This window comes from Empidonax traillii, unplaced genomic scaffold (genome assembly GCF_003031625.1).
Source record: "Empidonax traillii isolate 1590-97213 ecotype Southwest subspecies unplaced genomic scaffold, ASM303162v1 scaffold72:size2462915, whole genome shotgun sequence".
Lineage (NCBI taxonomy): Eukaryota > Metazoa > Chordata > Aves > Passeriformes > Tyrannidae > Empidonax > Empidonax traillii.
The window spans coordinates 2,293,482-2,311,515 of record NW_020955265.1 but is presented as its reverse complement, the minus strand read 5'-3'; the positions used below and the strand labels follow the sequence as shown (position 1 = coordinate 2,311,515).

Here is an 18,034-nt window from a genome sequence, read left to right as displayed (position 1 = left end):
TCCTTAATTTGCATCATAAAAAAAGGAAATATGTATGGTGCGATGAGGACAACAGAATATTCGATAAGTCCTTTGCATACAAAAGGGGTATATGCTTACCGTGATTATGTTGTATACAGCTTTTACAGTCACTGCAAGACTTCTAACAGACTGAAAGGAGGCAATAGCTTTTGGAATCCCAAGGCAATTTCTGCCAAAAATACTATCCTCTTAGGATTAGAAAAAGGCACTGTTGGTGTTGTGTTCCTGCTTTCAGCCATAGACTGTACATGCCCAACAATGAGTTAAAGCTGAGCAAAAATACATTTAACTGAGTTAGCTTATTACAGTTTCTTGACTTTATTGATATATCTGGGTATAAACAGAGGATAAAGTATCTAAGTTGTTTGGAAAATGTATTTAATGTATTTTTCACAGGCCCTGTTACTGAATATTCACTGTGGTGATTGCTCTATTCTCCTTACTCAGGGAAAAGGAGTCTTTGCCAGAATTAGGACTTTAGGTCCTGTATGTTGTGAACCAGCACATGGAAGGTCATTAGGAACTGGCTGAACCCTGCACAGAGGCTGACAATTCTTTTTCTCTCTCCTTGTATATTCTGCCAGCAGCTGGGTTTTTTATGTATCTGAAACTTGTGTTTTTAGTACTGCCAAATAATGTACATATATGGTGTTCGTGCCTCAGTCTGCCCAAATCCCAATTTTATGGAACCCGGGTCACGATCTGTACTAATTGACATTGTTTAAAAAAAAAAAAACTCACAACAGGAAATTTTAAATGCTCTCATAAAATATTTGCCTAAATTATGCACGTAAATGAGGCCACAGTAGAAAGACTGGGACAGTTAAATATGGAGCAATTCTAATTATATCTTTTGGTCCTTTAATAATTCTTTTTCCGTAGTTATGATTGGAATTTGTAATGGCAGGGGAGATTCAACCCACAGATAACGTTTCACAGGTTTTAGTGCTATCCTAGCACAGAGTTGCAACTATTGGAATTTATTCAGTGCCAAGATGTTGAATTCATGGGATATTTTACTCCTGATGTCGGTAGGGCCTGGAGTCTTGCCCTTGTGCTGTGGCTGCACAAAATGGAATTCTATCCACTCTGCAGTAAAAGACAAACTTGCTGGTATTTTCAGTCAGGACAGAATTTCACACTTCAGGTGTAACTCAAAAAATTAATTCCTCTTTGGTAGCGGATCTGCTTTAAAACTCATCTCCTAGCTCCTTTCCCCACTGCAGCAGTGTACATTTGCCCCTGCACCACTGAAGGAGAAGAGATGAGAATGAGAACATTGAAAAAATTTGGATTAACAATACCTTAAAAAATTCATTTTGTGTTTTTTTTAGTGTCCATCATTTTATCAAGCCACTTAACCCTGGGGTCCACAGGCAGCTCTGATCACACAACTTTTTTGTGGATGTAAAGTATGATGCGGATTTGATCAGATTGGGAACAGTAGAACAGAGCCCACCAAATTGACTTGAGCTTTGCTGCCAAAAGCAGTGCTACATAGATCCACAGCCTTTATGTGTAAAGTAGCTTGTACATAAAGGGAAAAGATGCCACGTTCTTTTCATGATATACAGAGAAGAAAGAGAAGTTGAAATTTTGGGTAAGAAGATAGTGTTTGTTGGGGTTTTTTAGTTACACTCCTTGGCTATCATGGAGAACATAACCAATGCTCATAGAACTGTAGTCTAAAGTACTATGAATATCAACTACAAAAACACATATTAGAAATTATTTGATAGCCTGGTTTCCTAAGGCACATTTGACTGCTCTCAGCCATTGCCCCATAGCTTTTGAAGTCAGTGACCAATTTCAGTCATATGTGCAAGAGTATAGTCATCTTAAAGACAATTAACGTCTTACAAGCTTTGTAAAAAAACACCACAGTTAACTAGAAGAGAAAGGAAATTAATTCTTAACAGAGGAAAAGGTAGGCTCAGCTCCACTACTGTCCTTCCTTCAGGTTAGCTGCAGTCCATGCTGTCTTTTGTCTGGGGCAGGTCCCAAGAAGAGTACCTGAGATCACTGCAGCAAGGAAGGAGATTTCAAGACTAAAAAACAAACATCTTTACCAAACCAGACTCTATTAGTTGTGCTGCTCAAACATGTTGTTTCCAAATTAATGGCTACAGAACTTCTGTGACATGAGTGTAGCTGAAAGCCCACTAGCTCAGGATTCTCCATCAAGGCATAGAAAGTGATTTTCATTGTGAGGTAAAAATAAAATCATTTAAAAAGAAGTAAAAAAAAAAAACTTCCTAAACAGCTTGAAGGAAACAGGAGAAAAGACCTCCCTTTTTTTCTGCTTTCCTCTTTGCTGGATAGAGGAGTCCCAATACTGCAAAGCATATGATTGAGTGAAATCTGATAACCCATTTTTAATTACTGCCTTTATCTGCACTTCTGTAAAACAAACAGGGAAAACCTAGGTGTTAGTAGGACTGAATTCACCACACTTCTCTCTGCACTGTTTCTCTTTTCTTCATTCTGACTTTTGAATCTGCCCTGATGCCCTCATCTGACACAGCAACTACATCAGGGAGAGAGAAAACAGGATAGGCTTTCACTTTTGTCTGGCAGCACAAGCTTGCATTCTGTGCTTTGGAGGTTTTCAGAGGCTCTTTATTCCATGTAATGTTCCTGGAGTGGAGAAGCGTATCTTTTGTTCTTCCTTATAAAAGGATATTTTTATACACAAAGATATACAGTACACTGAATTACAAGAGTTTTTATGTATTGGATTGTGAGGCTTTAACACAGAAATTTCTGATGATTCTTAATTCTGCCTTATCCAAAGCTTTTAACTTCAAAACCTTTAAAACATAGATGAATCAAAGCCTCAGAAACCATCCAAACACATCAACTAATTGTAGTGACATCAAAACCAAAATGAGCCTTTTAATTTAAACAGATTTCACTCCTAGCATGCTAAACATGCAGCCCGTGTATATGTGCTAAGCTGCATTATCTCAGTATACATATGTATGGCTTTATATACTTGCAAGTAATTAAAACGAGGAAGGACAAATGTATGTCTTCCCTGCAAAAGAAATGATTCTTTTATGTTTAAGCGTATCTCTTGTTTTAAACGTGGCTCCCACTTTTTTTCTGTGACACACTGTATGTCCACAGTGACGAAGCCTGTATAGGTCTTCTGATTCCTTTAATATCGTTTCCATATTAGATAGCCAGATGGTGGAGAGCGATAATACTCTGTACTAATCACTTAGGAAGTCTACAGAGTGGTGCTTTGAGATTTAGACCCACAGCTACTGCCATCACTCCTTTGATGGGAAGCCGCAGATACTATTCCAACCAATTGAATGTTTTTAAATATATCAACACTGAACATATTATCTAAACAGGAAAAAGACTGACAAATACCATTCAGTGCTAATGAAGAGAGGGTTTTGTCCAAAGGAAATAATTGCTTTCACAATGATCAGAGATCAACATGGCATTATGCAATAGTATTTATATGCATCTGAAAGAAAATTTTTTATAGCCATGGCAAACAGAAGGGACGTGCATTGCTAAGTTACTTTACAAAGAGAAAAAAAGTTTTAGAAGCAGAATCATTATCTCAATGAGTTCCTTAGTGTTTGATTTTTAATTCCACACTGATCTTCTGTTCTGCTAGTTTTAAGATTCCAACAGATCAATCAGCAGAAACCTTTTTTCCTACAGTAATATCCATCTATATATAGGAATACTTTTTTGTTTGTGTTTCTACCTTGAAAATACTTGGTTTCTTGTCTGAATGATGCATTGTTAGTCTGTGGGCGCGTTTTATAGGAATTAAATGTCAGATGTGCCAATTCCTAATGTCATAGACTTTTTCATATTCTTGCTGCAATTTTTACATTAAAAAAAAAAAAGGAAAATATTTCTATGTGAATTTTACTTTTATTGTTAAGCCTTTTATAACAACCCACACTGCAGGCTCTACTCCAGGCTGGCAACAAGAGGCTCTGGAAAAAGAGACTGAGGCAGCACTGATGGGCACTCAAATTTGATAAGCAAGCAGACTAAACATGTAAACAAATCCTGTGCTGAGTGCTTTGTTTTGGTAGTACCGATTGTCATTTCAGTAGAGGAACAAACAACCCACTTCAGCCTATCTGGTTACTAATTGTAGAACACTTTAAATAGTATAAGAAACCCACAAAATAATGTTAAGCAAAAGAGGTTTGTAACTGGGCTGCTCTAGCAACAATTTTCATAGAGTAGCAATGTTTTACTCCATACTTAGGGTAAAATGGGCATCTTCATTGTCCTAATATTTGTACAGCATTGTACCAATGTTGTAAAGATGGTGGACTTCACAGAATTGAACTAACCAGCATTATTTTTTCAGCACTAGTGGACAAATATTTGCTCAGCATTTACAAAAATCAGACTGCTTAATACCTGAGAACAGAAAACTGATAGTCATTATTTAAAAAATAATAACGTATCTTCTTAATTCAATGTGCGTTTTTTCTCTTATTGTGCTTAGTGAAACATATAGTAATGTTTTGAATTACACTATTAAATTGCTTATTTTAATTAGATTTTTATCTCCTATCCTAAATCCCTTCGTCTGTATCATAGTATGTATCACTGTAAATTCATTAGTTACATTACCGTGCAATGTGGTATTTCACAATGCTGCCCAATCAGACTGAAGCCAGAAAGCTTGATTTTAACCTTGAATGGCTTCATGAAGTTATTCTTAATACACACTAATATATTAAAAAACAAACACTGGGTCATAAATTGTATAAAACCAGCACTCAACACATACAACTGTTACAGCACGTAGTTGTGAAATATATGTGAGAAATAAATAAAGCATTAAGGAACTTCTTTAAAATGAGAATGGAATGGGCAAACGGAGAGGAAGAACATGTAAACAAGTGGTGGAAAAGAACAGATGTGTGCTGTTTAGACACACAGGCAACTTGCCCGAGGGAAGTTTGGATTATTGAGCTAACATGGCAAAGATATATAATCTGTTCACATTTAAATCATAAGGGGGTTTATGCATGTTGTGTGAATAGCGTTGTTGCTACTTCTCCAAAGTAGATGAATTCTTAGCGTATGCCACAGTCATATAGCCAATTTACAGTTCCTAAAGATTTCCTAAAAAGTGCTGTTAAATGCTGTGTCTAATACAAAATTCAACAGAGATGCAAGTTACAGAAGCCTCTCCAAGTCAACAAAAAAAAAAATGCTTCAATAAGGATAATAACTTCAATAGGCATTAATAGTTTTGCTTCCACACATGCAGCATCTACGTATTAAACCTTTACATTTTTCAAGGAGTAGAGAATACAGTTCAGTGTTGTAATTACTGTAGGCAGGTGATCCTGGATATACTTTTTGTTTCTGAGGCCAGCTTCCCGTGACAGTTGTGCACCGTAAAAAACCCAACTGCTGGAGTGGGAAGGGAAGTAGAGACAGGTAATGTCTCCTAACACTGTGATGGAAGTAGTCCAGGGATTCATAGACCACAAAACTCATCTGACTTAACCTTCCTGCCCTCTCAATAGTAACAATCCTAGCAAAAAAAGAAAATGGATCAAAGTGGAAGCTTAAAATTGCACACTAGGAGAGAAGAAAGAGATATCTCCTTCAGTTCTGTTTAAAGTCTCTTGATGAAAAATGGTACATAGAGTATGACAAAATATCACAGTACCTAGAGAAGGAGACAATCTATTATATAGAAAGGGCATAGTGAAATTAGTGTTAGAGCTGAAGACTACACCAATAGTCAGTATTTCATTGTCAGAAAAACAAGTCTTCCATACAATTCAGGCTTGCACTATCTTACCTTTGTCAGAATCTCCCCTAAGCTTGTCCTTGCCACATTTTATCACTTTTTTGCTGAAGCTTTAGCACAATAGAGACTGAATACAGTCTTGCAGCAAGTCAGGCAGGAAAAGGAAGAGAGGGAGGAGGCTGTAGATGAGAGAGGTTGTGTTGATTGAGATGCAAGTTTTGAAAGGAAAAGGGGTGCCCTGGCTGGGCCCTGAAGAAATGGATAGACATGACTTTCCCCAGGAACTCCAGGTATAGTATTTTCCCTTCTTAAAGAAGGAGAACTTATGAGGATTTTTAATGTAAGTGTTTGTGAGGTATGCAGAGCTGTCTGTGAGCATTTCCACGTGCTGGTAGCAGACTCTTAGGAAGGCATTTGGTTACACTTTCTCCCTGTGTGATCACCCCCCTTTCCTTACACAGCACTCCATTACTCCTCTCTGGGTTTTGCACTTCACAACCCACTGCTTGGCTCCAACCCTTCTTACTGAATAAGAGAAAACTGTTCAGTGCTGCCATCCTTCTGCAGGGCCTGTGGATATGTTTTTACATTTGTGATGGCAGTGAAACTGCAGACTGATGGAGTGGAAGGGGGAGGAGAGGGGCTACCACTGACCTTAGGAGCCATACAGGAAGACCAGAAGAAGTTTGAAGAGCCTGGCAAAGGCCTCTTCCAGTTCGTGCCTGCAGTAACTTATCCAGTGGCTCACTATAGAAAAGTGAAAGAAAAGAGAAAATACAATGGGGATGAGTAGGGAAAAAAGCAAACAAATGGTGAGATTAAAGGAACTCAGTGCATCCTGTGAATTGCTCCTCCTTTTGAATTAATCATGACCACTGTTGAACTGAGCCATGCTTGGCAGAAGACTGCTAGTAGACCTTACAAAACCAGGGTGATTGATGCCTTCAGGAGCAGGGAGTCTAAAACCGTTAGGCTTCCTGTAGGATAGAGACTTACGGATTTTATCTGAGAGAGGAAGAATAAATAATGCTGCTAGGCTGAAAGCCAAGCCACTAGAAAAGAGTTGTGGAGTAAAAGGGAATCCAAGCGAAGTCCCTGTGAACACCACTGCCTCCTGACAGGTTTGTGAGAGGCTGCTGTTGTGCAAGAGAATGTCTGAATGCACCAAGTGATACTTAACCTCCTTTTCCAAGGATGTGAAAAACAGGTTATAAAGTATACAGGCAGCATGCTGTATAAAATTGTACTGTGAAGTAAGCATAACACTATACCTACTTTTTATACACACACTAGACAAGGTTGACGGTACATGAGATTGCAGGCCAATGCTTGCCATGGGTTAAACTGCACAGGGTTTGTAAACAGTGCGTAAATATGCTATATGATACAGCAGGACGTCACTAATCCACAGTAATGCAGGGAAGCCCCAGTGCAGATTAGTGGGGTTTGTGGATTATGGACTGGGAGGGCATTTGAGGGGAAGTCAGCTATGTCTCAGTGTAAACTCCCTGTTCCACTCGGTAGCGCAGCGGAACGCCGGTCAGGTGGAAGGAGCTGCTGGGGGCACCTCTGTTCTGCTCAGCTCCAAAGGACATCACAAGCAATGTTGATGCTGCTATTGCTTCTTTTTCAAAAGCTACAGTGGCCCTACTCCAAACAGGGAATTGCACTCCTGGTCTCACTTGAATCAGTTTAAATGGTTAGCACACACCTGCTGTGCAGACACTTTAAATCAGATTAAAGTGAAATTACTTGGTGCATATGGATTTTGCAAGAAATTCTAACCTGCTCCAAGCACGACTTGCATGGACAGATGTTACTCCATATGTGTAAGACCCTGAACACAAAAGTTAGTTTCTGAGAGTTTCTGGGCTAAACAGTAGTGATGTCAACAAATATGTGGTGTCTCTGATTTTATATAAATAATGACTGTTTACACTCACTTAAAGGACAATATCACTCCCTAAATCACAGTAATCTAAAATTGCATACAGTATAACCATTTTTTTCACTAACAGTACAACCAGTCACATAAATTTTTAACAGGGAAGGATGCTTTTGCTTGTAAAAAACTGAAATACTGCTAAATGTCATATGGATAATAGTCAAAGTGTCATGATAAAATATTAGTACAGGAACCATTTTGATTAAACATTTTATGAATAGATGCTATACTAAAGAATTTTTAATTGGACATTTGAACCCAATATTGATATTCACTGTAATTTCTTCCATTCCAAGAAACAGAATGAATAACCCATATTGAAAAAAGAAGACTGCGAAGCTTTTGGCTTTCTGTCAGGCAAATTTTACATTATCTGACAATCAGGATATTCATTATTTTTGATGCAAGACGTCACAGACAGCTTGGCAATGTCATGACTATACATAGTATGCTTTTTTAATGCTAAAAACTTACCTGAGGCAAACACTTGAGACAGATGATTTTAAAGAGATTAGCTCTTCATGATGCACATTTTCCCCTCAGCAGTCTGTAGGCTCAAACAATGAGTTTGTGCGTTTTAAGTTTATTGACTTTTGTGAATATAGTACTTGAAAACTGGTAACAGATTTCTTTGAAAATCAATGCCAGTTGTGAAGCCGTTTTTTTTCCAATGTTTTTTCTTGAGTGTGATTAATAATAAAGAAATTCATATAAGTGAAACTGTAAAGTCAAATTGATTAAAAATGAAACATCCATTCTTCTTTTGAAAAGCAAAATGAAAAAGAGATAGATGTTTTATCTGGATCTACATATATACTAATGTAATTCATCACAGGCCAAGAAAGTTCGTATTAGTTAATTCTGAGAAGAGAAAGGAAAACATTGCGTGGAATTTTAATATTACAAACAAATGCCCATACAGTAGTAGGACAAAAACATCAAGCTAATTTGTTTCTTCAGCTTGTTTTGCTCTAAGGTCTCAAAGCAGTTGATTCACACTGCTGGCCATATTTCAGTGTAAAACATACAGGATAAAATTCAGGCCCCTTTGCTGTCAAGAGAGGTTGATTTATACTGATGGGGTGAAGCCAGGATTTGACCTGGATTTTTTTTGTCACCATTAGTGTCCTACATGGAACAGTTAGAAAAAGAAACATCAACGTAAGTACCAATTTTTCTTTAAAACACATTTTTCCAATACATTTTTCCATTTTCTGACAGCAGCACACATGGCCTTTTTTCAAGCAGTTTGCTATAAAGGTAGCTAAGCCTAACTGGCTGCCTGGTAAGTCTCTTGAGGGCAAAACTGGTTTCTAGTTCTGCAAACAGACATAAATGTGAACTGGGTACCAAACTGTCTGCAGGACCAATCAATATAAATATAAAACCCGGTATAGGGTAACTTGTTAATAGCCAGGTTCCCCAAATCAACTGTGGTTGTAATATAGATAGAGCCCTATATGCTATGCAAAGAAAACATCGCAAAAGCTGCTTGCCATTTAATGATTGCATTAACACCATTGTCTACTATCTAATCGATGCTGTGATTGACAGCTTTGCAAATCGGATTAGCTTTCAGTCTGTGTATGAATGTAGCGTGGCTAGGAATGGAAAATTGCTTGGGCACCGATTTGTGGCAGATGAACAGCATTCAAAGGTGTAACCCAGAAAATCACTGATACTGCAGATTAGTTGTAACAACTATACCCCAAGATATATTAAAATCATCCCTGTGATTTTATTCACATCTTGCATCGCATCACTCTGGTGCTGCTCGCATACAGTGAGGGGAAGTTCCCACCCAATGACATCATAGTTTGTCTTTGGCTACAGCCAGCTACATATTTTTAAAGAGGTCCTGTTTGTTCCAAAACTGAACTCTTCACCTTTTGATTGTATGTTTTGGGGAGGGGGGAGGGGGGCTAAAGGGAAAAAGCCTGCTAGTAAATTTACTTGAACTTGGCATTCACAGGCTCTGACTTGGGTGGGCTGCATTCCCTCCTCCGGTTACACCCTACCTGAAAATCTCGTATGTTAAATCACTTGACTAGTTCAGCCTTAATGATTGGGTCATACCCTGGGAAGCATGTTCAGAGATACTGGAAATGTGTGCTTACAAAAACACACATCATTGTAGAAAAATATGTGGATAAAGTCAGAAAAGAACACTGAGACTGTGCAGAGAAAAAAATCCCCACAGTTTTTTAGAAGAAAAAAATTATCCTTAGTTGAGATGAAGAGTCACAAAACTCACATAAAATGCTACTCTTCCAGTGACAAAATTTTATGAATAAAAATAACCCCCTTGCTAATCAGGAAACTTCAAATTATTTTTACATACTAACACCAACCTGAATATCCCTATCTTCTTCAGTTGCTACAAATGAATTCTCTGTTAATTATATCTTCTTTGTTCTGTGAAAGGCTTACACAAATACAGGAACACAGAGGAGGAGTTGGGTTGTCACACAAGTAGAGGTATGTTAAAAAAAAATATTTCTGTAAACATCTGGATCTTCATAGCACTGACATGAGGTATTGATAAGCATGAATGTCATGATCATGAACGTCACATGTCATGATTAAGTGAGGAGGATTTAGTATTAGTTACAGACACACAACTTTTTTGTTTTCCATTGTAGTGATCCCCAAGATGGGATCAGCAGGCAGTTTTCTCATGGTTTGTAGATAATTGATAGGATGCATAATGCTGATTTCTTGCTTCCAGATACTTGGAGGAGTAGCCAGGGAAAGAAAAGTCAGGAACCTAATTTAAGCTCTTGGAATGGGACAGAAATACGTATCATAATTGCCTCTTGTATGCACATTCTTGCAGAGAAAGTGAAGGCCAGAACCACAGCTGGAACAGTTAGGAAAGAATAAAATTTTTGCTTAACATTACTTTTCCATTGGAACTGTTGCTGTGGTTGTCTCTGTTCCACAAATGAAACGGGAGGTGATCCATGTCGTCAGTACTCTGTGGTCCTCACTTTGGCTGGAAAAGCTTGCTTTTAAAGGTCCTCACCACATATCCCAAAGAAGAGAAGCAGAGTGGGTAATGGATATGTTTTTTATTTTGAAAAAGTTATAGCTTTCAGGAAACAGAAAAGTGGTTGGATATGGTATCAAACTTATGGGTGTCCCCTTTTGCTAAAATTGTGAGTAGAAATGTATACCATTGCTACTTGGAGTTTGTTGGTGGTTGTTTTTTAGAGGGGATTGCTGGTTTGATTTTGTGCCTATGTTGTGAATTTTAGCTTTTTGCCATTCAAAAATTTCAAAACTTAGCAGGAAAATGAAGTCGGTGAGTGGTAGAAACTTAAATTTTTTTCCTAAAGCAATAGTCAAAGTAAAGAAATATTCTATTCAAAACTCCTGCAGGAATTTGACTTTATTCCTTTACAAGTATTCTGGTATGTATTTTGATTTGCTTTTGTTAAAGTAGTGATGCCAAGGCTCCCACACAGAGTTGTGGGGTTAACATGTATCTCACCTTTTTAACCAATGTTCTCTTCTTTCATTGTGGGGTCTGTCACATTGCAATATGCTCTTTCCAAAGCATTTTTATTGAATGGTTTGGCTTCCTATCATAGGACACTGCGATACAAGAATTTATTTAAATAATCCTGATGATTCTATTCCTATGAGGTGTTAAGTGATTTATCCTGACTTACAACTCGTCTTAGTATCTTTGAACTCTGCTAAGTGGCAAGGTTGCTCACAGCTTGATCTTAGATTGTTTATCTGGATGATTCTAGGAATATGTACAATAAATACTATGATGATGACAAAATATCCATTTTACCATTGAAGATAATGGGACCAGGGTGGGACCTAGCCTATTCAGCACAGCTGTCATGAGACTCCAATATAAACAAAAAACATCCCTCCCAGCCTACATTTTCTGAGATTCTATTTATCAGCCCCATGAAAATGCCTTTTAAATATGATAATTATCCATAGCTTTTGTCAGCTGAGAGCCCTCTCTCACACGACTCATCTGCTCTCTCTGAAATTGCAAACTAAAAGTCAAAACCAGAAAATCTTTACCCTGAGGAGGAAAACAGACTCATGTGACCAGCATTGTCCATGGGCCTTTTGTAGCAACAATTTTTCAAGCAGGAGTAGAGATCAGAGCACAGATCACAGGCACAAAGAAATCTGATGAAGCAATAGCACCTATGCATGTCTCTGCACAAAGAACATGTAGGCTACTTCCTCAAATTATCTTAATGGAATAATATAGAATGAGCCTCTCTGATTTAGATGATGATGATTACTATTGCACATTCATCTGTTTTACCTATTCCTTTCCGCACTAACATTGATATCTTAGCATTTTCTCCCCGTCCTCTCCTTTATATTCAGCTTCTTTCTTCTATGCTGTACAGTTGACCCAGCTGGTTTGTCCTCTTTACAAAGTGTTCATTCTCTCATCCCAAATGCTTTTTACTTTATGGCTTTAACACCTAAAAGATGTAGCTGGTGTATATGTGCCAAATTTATCCATCCTGACTTTTGTCTTGATGAAGACAAACTCTCTCCAACTGGGGTCCAGAAGCTTTCATCAGTACTTAATATATTATTATCAGCTTTGCAATTGAAATCTCAGATATGCAGCAATCATGTTTTTACTGATTTACAAAAGGTACACATTCTTTGCTTTTCTTAAAATTCCCCTGGAGTCTCTGTTGGTTTTGATGCAGATGTGGAATAAGTAATTTATTTTCTTTCTTAATGTCTTTCATCCTCCACTTTATTACCACACGATAATGTTTCAACTACATTTCTTTAGGCATAACTGATTTTGAGCCCTAGTTGGCCTGCCAGGTTGGATCTTTCCATCTGTTGTGGATGTTTGCTCTACAAACAAAATCTAGGTCTTCAGCAACACTTGCCACTTACCCATGCCAATATTTGTTATCCGCTTCACTACCCAGTCGGTAGCAGTGCCAAGCAGCAATATCAAGAGAGCACAGGCTTTTTTACATCAGCAGTCACTTTGAACTACTAGTTGTCTTTTGCTGTTCTGGGGAATATAAATTGTGACTTGACACTTCACAACACTAAAGAATCGAACAAATGGGGAATCTAAAGACAAAAGACAAGTATAACATACGGGTATCCATTTCATGATGAACATGGTGTATTTTTCATGTTATTTTCTCCTCCTCCAAACTTAACTCTGGTTAAATAAAGAATTTAAATTCAATGTGTTTATCTTACAGCACATACCACTAATCTTCTGATTTTTTGTTATTTTGTGTTTTGCCTTTAACACTCCAAACTCTACAACTTGTATTGCTATAAAAGGCACAAAGGCCCTTAAGGTGTACCTTTTCTTCCAGAGATAAAAACAAGCTTCTTTTTTTTAATGGTATGGTCTGGCAACGCTCATCTACTGAGGCAACATGTCCTAACTTGAGGACAACCCTCGAGCCACTATAGCAGTAAACAGGAAGAATCTTAGCAATTCAGAAGATGCAGTCACAGGAAAGAGTTCTTTAACCAGTAGTGTCTGCAAGATCAGAATCTTAGTAGTTCCAAACTCCCACAATTACATTTATCAGCTTATAATCACCATATAGGAGCTGTCAGAGTGGGATTGCTGCATTTGTCCTCCCTTTCAGCACCACAGCTGGGGTGTGAGAAAACTCATGCCTTCACACTGCAGCAATATAACTCGTCTCTTGTTTTTGACTGTCTGATATGTCAAAACCTGAGGCCAAAGGGAATCCACTGTGCTGTTATACTGCCAGAAGCAAAAAGCAGAATCACACATTAAAAAGTACCCAGTCAGAAGGGGCATTCCTCAACCAGCAATCAAATGTAGTAGCAACACCCACTCCTGCCGTGCCAAGGGGTACCTTTCACATTACTTCACTCATGGGTGTAAGTCCTGCAACCTTGAGCTCCAGGCACTGCATACAAACCATATTACTTTGTGGGCACATGAAATCTTCAGTGCCAAGAGACTGAAAATATGGTCTGTGGTGAGTGTCTTTATCAATTATGCAGTTTTAACACAGTAAAATTGCAGGTACAATGAGCTTTTTCTAGTGCATATTTTTATGCTGTAGCACATTTTCTATTAATTATGGAAGATATTTTCAGGCACTAATCCAATGCCTTGGAACCTTGCTGAATGCCAGTAGACTTACCAGGAAACTAACCTCTGGGCAAAAAAGAAAATACATTTCTTTTCCACAAAACAGCCTTTTAGAAGCTTATTCCCATCTGTAAGAAAACTTTATGAAAGAAGGAGAGATAGACTCTTTCAGGACCAGCTTCCAGGCCTCTCAAAGATTTACCCGTTAAAACCCACAGCGATGGTGCTGAATAACAAAAGTCAAAGCCACTAAATATAAATGAGTATAACTAAAACAAATATATGATTGTACTAGTAATAGACTATGCAGTTTCATTGTGTTTACTGCAGCCATTTCTGAATAAATATTTTTCCTTATGCCTTTTCTGTTAACCTCAAATAGCTTATAATTAGAAATAGATATTTTTTTCCTTATTTTCTTTTGTAACAGACAGCATTCATGGCTGTGCCATCAGTTTATTGTGGAGACCGCAGGATGAACAGTATAAAGGTGTAATTTATGTAAAGCCAAGAAGCCAACTGGTGCAAGAATTGTGCAAAGAGCCATTTTGACTACAGATTTACTTACAGTTCCAATGCTGCAGTCTTTCTGTCTGTTAAACAGCGCGTTGGTTGTATCAGCACTTTAAAGAAATTTGGCATATTGAATGCAACAACAGATTGGTAACAGTTCTTATCACTGTGGCACCTACACAAAATTTACATATAAACTCAGAACAGTGGAAAGGGGATGGAGAAAAATATTTGAAACTACATTAATGGCTTTTCTTTAGTGCTGGTGCAGCAGCAGTACATTTCCCAAAAATGTTGTTTGTTCCACTTGAATATGAGGAAGAACCTCTTTACTGTGAGGGTGGCTGTGGAGTCTCCCTCACTGTGGAGATTAATTAAAGAAATGTCCTATGCAATGTGCTCTAGGATGACCCTGCTTGAGCAGGGAGGTTGGACTAGATGACCCACTCTGGTCCCTTCCAATCTTACCCTTTCTGTGAAAACTGGACAACTATGAAAACCACCACCTGATGTGCTGCAGACAATATGACACAGACTTCATTTGGCCACTCATATGTTTCATTACTCTGCTTAAGAAATTGTCTATATCCTTCTCCTCTTTAGGACATGTTTGTCCCACAATAAAAAGAGTTAAGAGAAAGCACACACCAAAAAACGCATTACATTTTATATTGTTTAAAGAATAGCAACATAGATTTTTAATTCAATGAAACTGACAGGCTATTTATTTTTCCAGAACTCTACATTGGAGAAGGAAAGTTTGTCATAAGGTAGCAGATTCCTCCCGAAACAAATAGCTAAAACCAGTGTGAAAAGAAACATCAGTGTAAATAAACCTCTCTGGGAGGCACCTCTAACTGGGATTCTAAGCAGAGGTATCCAAGTTTTCTTGAGGAAAGAGGAAAAAAGAAGTGGTTTGAGGTCTTCCTGTATTTTCTCATCTAGGGAAATTTCATTACAGGCATTTCCACTGGTTTTAGCAACACTGATAACCTTCTTGAACACAAGATTGCTGCAGGTGCAAAAAAGCTGGTTTTAGTACTCTGTCAATTAAACTTGCTCAGGCCAACAGTATTAAATACTGGCAGCCACAAAAGTACTAGCAATAATAAAAAGCAGTTTGGATGGTGCAAACTCAGGTCACCTCAGAAAGCAGCAGAGACCAAGTGTCCTACTGCACCTGTAAATGAAGTCTTTTATAGTCATAGTAACTGATTGTAGGCAGGCACGTGAAGCTGCTGTGTTATTTTCTTGAGAAACTGGCACATGCTCTGCTATCGTTCCTTCATGCTTAGTGATATTAAAGCATCTGAAGAATAAACCAGGAAATATCAGACACAGAATTTTAGAGTCCATTCTGCATATAGAAAGCATCTACAGGTAAAACCCTAACCCAGTAGTGCTGTGGTAATTGTAGCATCTACTACACTGAAGAGAAAAACAGTGACTCTTTTTCCTGAAAAAGAAAAACGATACTCCATCTCCTCTTTGAGTCAAAGGCTTTTTTAATGCTGTTTTTGAACGTGGAGCAAGAGATACTAAAAATAATTCATCAGCTTTCTTTAAATTATGCAATATAATACATAAAACATGAAGATTACAACATCAAGCAATATAGCTGGTACAAATTAAAACTGCTTGTGCACATGCATTATAATTCCTTCTTTAATTACTGGTCCCTACCCTCTTTCAATGGACACAGAATGAACAATGCAGAATTAGGCATAGATATCTAATACTGCTTGCTCTCTATTCATTGCCGGCTCATTGCTTCTCTGTGTGCTTACATTAATTTCCTTTAATAGTACTCCTATGAGCTGCATGGTTGTTTTTACTTCTGAAGTACCAAGATTGAAGAAAAAAAATATTAATCAGTGTCAAATAGGACTTAATTTCTTAGTCTTAACACATTATGAAATACCCAGAATATTCATGGCCTATTGCCTGTTGAATTCATTTTCACTGGTAAGCTACTCTAAATGAAATCCCAGCATTTTAAGATTGGCATTGTGAAAACACATCCCCCAATCTCTTCACAAAAATCAGATTAAAGCTATGTGGCACATGGCATCACGCAGAAATTTTTGATAATGTAGTATCTTAGAGTTACTTCAGAATTCTGTGAAGAACAGTCAGCAGCCTCAGTCATGATCCTGCTCCCCCGCTTCTAATTTTTCTAGAAATTTTCCCATTTTACTGCACAGTTCTGATCTGAAGTAGAAGAATCTGTTCCATGCACTACAAAAAAAGAAGTGGCCTGGTACGCACGTGACAGTTAAGTGACAACTCTGTCATTAATTTTAGGTTATAATGCACAAAAGGGATGAATTGTACAGGCAACACAAACTGTGTGCTGGATTTTGAAAAATCAGTATCACTGCAGTAAATAATTTTCTGTTTCCACAGCACTCCCAGGGCCTGTAGCCTGTGCAGCACAGCACCTACCATCACACTCCATCAGGTTTTCCACACCCGGGCCTTTCAGCAGTCAGCATCCACAAATGCATCCAAAAACCTTAGGTAAGTGGACGATCATCAGGAAACTCAGGTTGTAAGGAGGTCTCTAGCTTAACCTGCCGCCCAACAGCAAGACCATCTCCGTGGTCAGACCAGGCTGCTCAGGACTGTGTCTGCTTGGGAGCAGGAACCCCCAGGAGCCCGCTCCCACAGCCCAGCTACCCTCAGCATGCAAAACTTTTTCCTTGCACCCAGCCCGAACCCCTCAGTGCACCTCACGCCCGCTGTCCCCCGGCAGCACAGGGAAGCCCCCGGCCGCCTCTCCTCGACCACCTGCCCACGGGTGCTGATCCCAGCCCCGCCGTGCCCTCTCCCCGCACGGGGCGGGCGCTCCGGCCCGGCCGCCCCGGGGAGCCCGAGGGCTCCCTGCGCTGTGTCTGTGCCCACCGCCCGCGGGTGGCCGGCTGGAGGTGGCACCTGCCGAGGGCTGCGGCGAGCCGGGAGAGCTCACAGCCTCCCCTCCCCGCCCGCACAGCCCGCGGTGCCGCAGCAGCTCGTTCCGCATGGAGACACCGCTGGGACAGGCGCCGCGGGACAGGGAGAGCGGCACCGCAACGCGCGCACGGCCGACACCCTGCCCGGATTCGCCCCGGGCCGTGACTACCCAGTCCGCTCCCGGGCAGGCGTCTCCCCGATGCAGCGGCCGCGCTGCGGCGGCGCTCCCGGACCCCATCCCGGCCCCGCGCTCCAACCGCACCCCCGACGGGCAGCGGCCGTTGGAGGCGGCCCAGGATGGGCGGGCGGGGGCGCAGCGATCGCTGTGGTGATTGACGGCTGCGGCAGCCAATGGCGACGGGCAGAGCGCGGGGGCGGGGCCGGGGAGGCACGGGCGGCCAAGCTGCGGGGGCGGGGCGCGGGGGCGGGCGGGGCGCGGATTGGCCGGGGGGCGGGGCCGGCGGGGTTTTCTCCCGGGCTGGGCTGACGGCGCTGGCCGGGATTTGCGGAGCGTGTTTGGATCGGTGGCCGCTGCGTGCGGGTGGCAGGTACCGGAGGAGCGGTAGGGGTCCCGCGGGAGCGTGGCTAGCGCTGGCGGCGGGGAGTGGAGGGCGACGGCGGGGTGTGGGGGGCCGGGTAGCTGTATCGCTGTGGGGGGCCGGCCGTGTGCCGGGGGGCCGCTCTGCCCCGCATCCGTCGGCGTTTTCCCAGGTCCGCTGCGTTTGCCGCGGGA

The 18,034-nt window shown here is 40.3% G+C and overlaps 1 protein-coding gene across 18 annotated transcripts in view; it reads left to right on the top strand.

The window, feature by feature from the left end:
* The window catches only part of EPB41L2 (erythrocyte membrane protein band 4.1 like 2), a 144,050-nt gene that overhangs the window by 7,864 nt on the left and 118,152 nt on the right, over positions 1–18,034 (top strand). For 15 of the 18 annotated variants that reach the window (XM_027880594.1, XM_027880588.1, XM_027880593.1 and 12 more), the window contains exon 1: positions 17,748–17,849. The gene's annotated coding sequence lies outside the window, so the exon portion shown is untranslated. Of the gene's footprint in view, positions 1–16,755; positions 16,870–17,609; positions 17,630–17,747; positions 17,850–18,034 lie in introns of those variants that run through there. The other 3 variants (XM_027880578.1, XM_027880579.1, XM_027880576.1) reach the window with 3 other exon arrangements.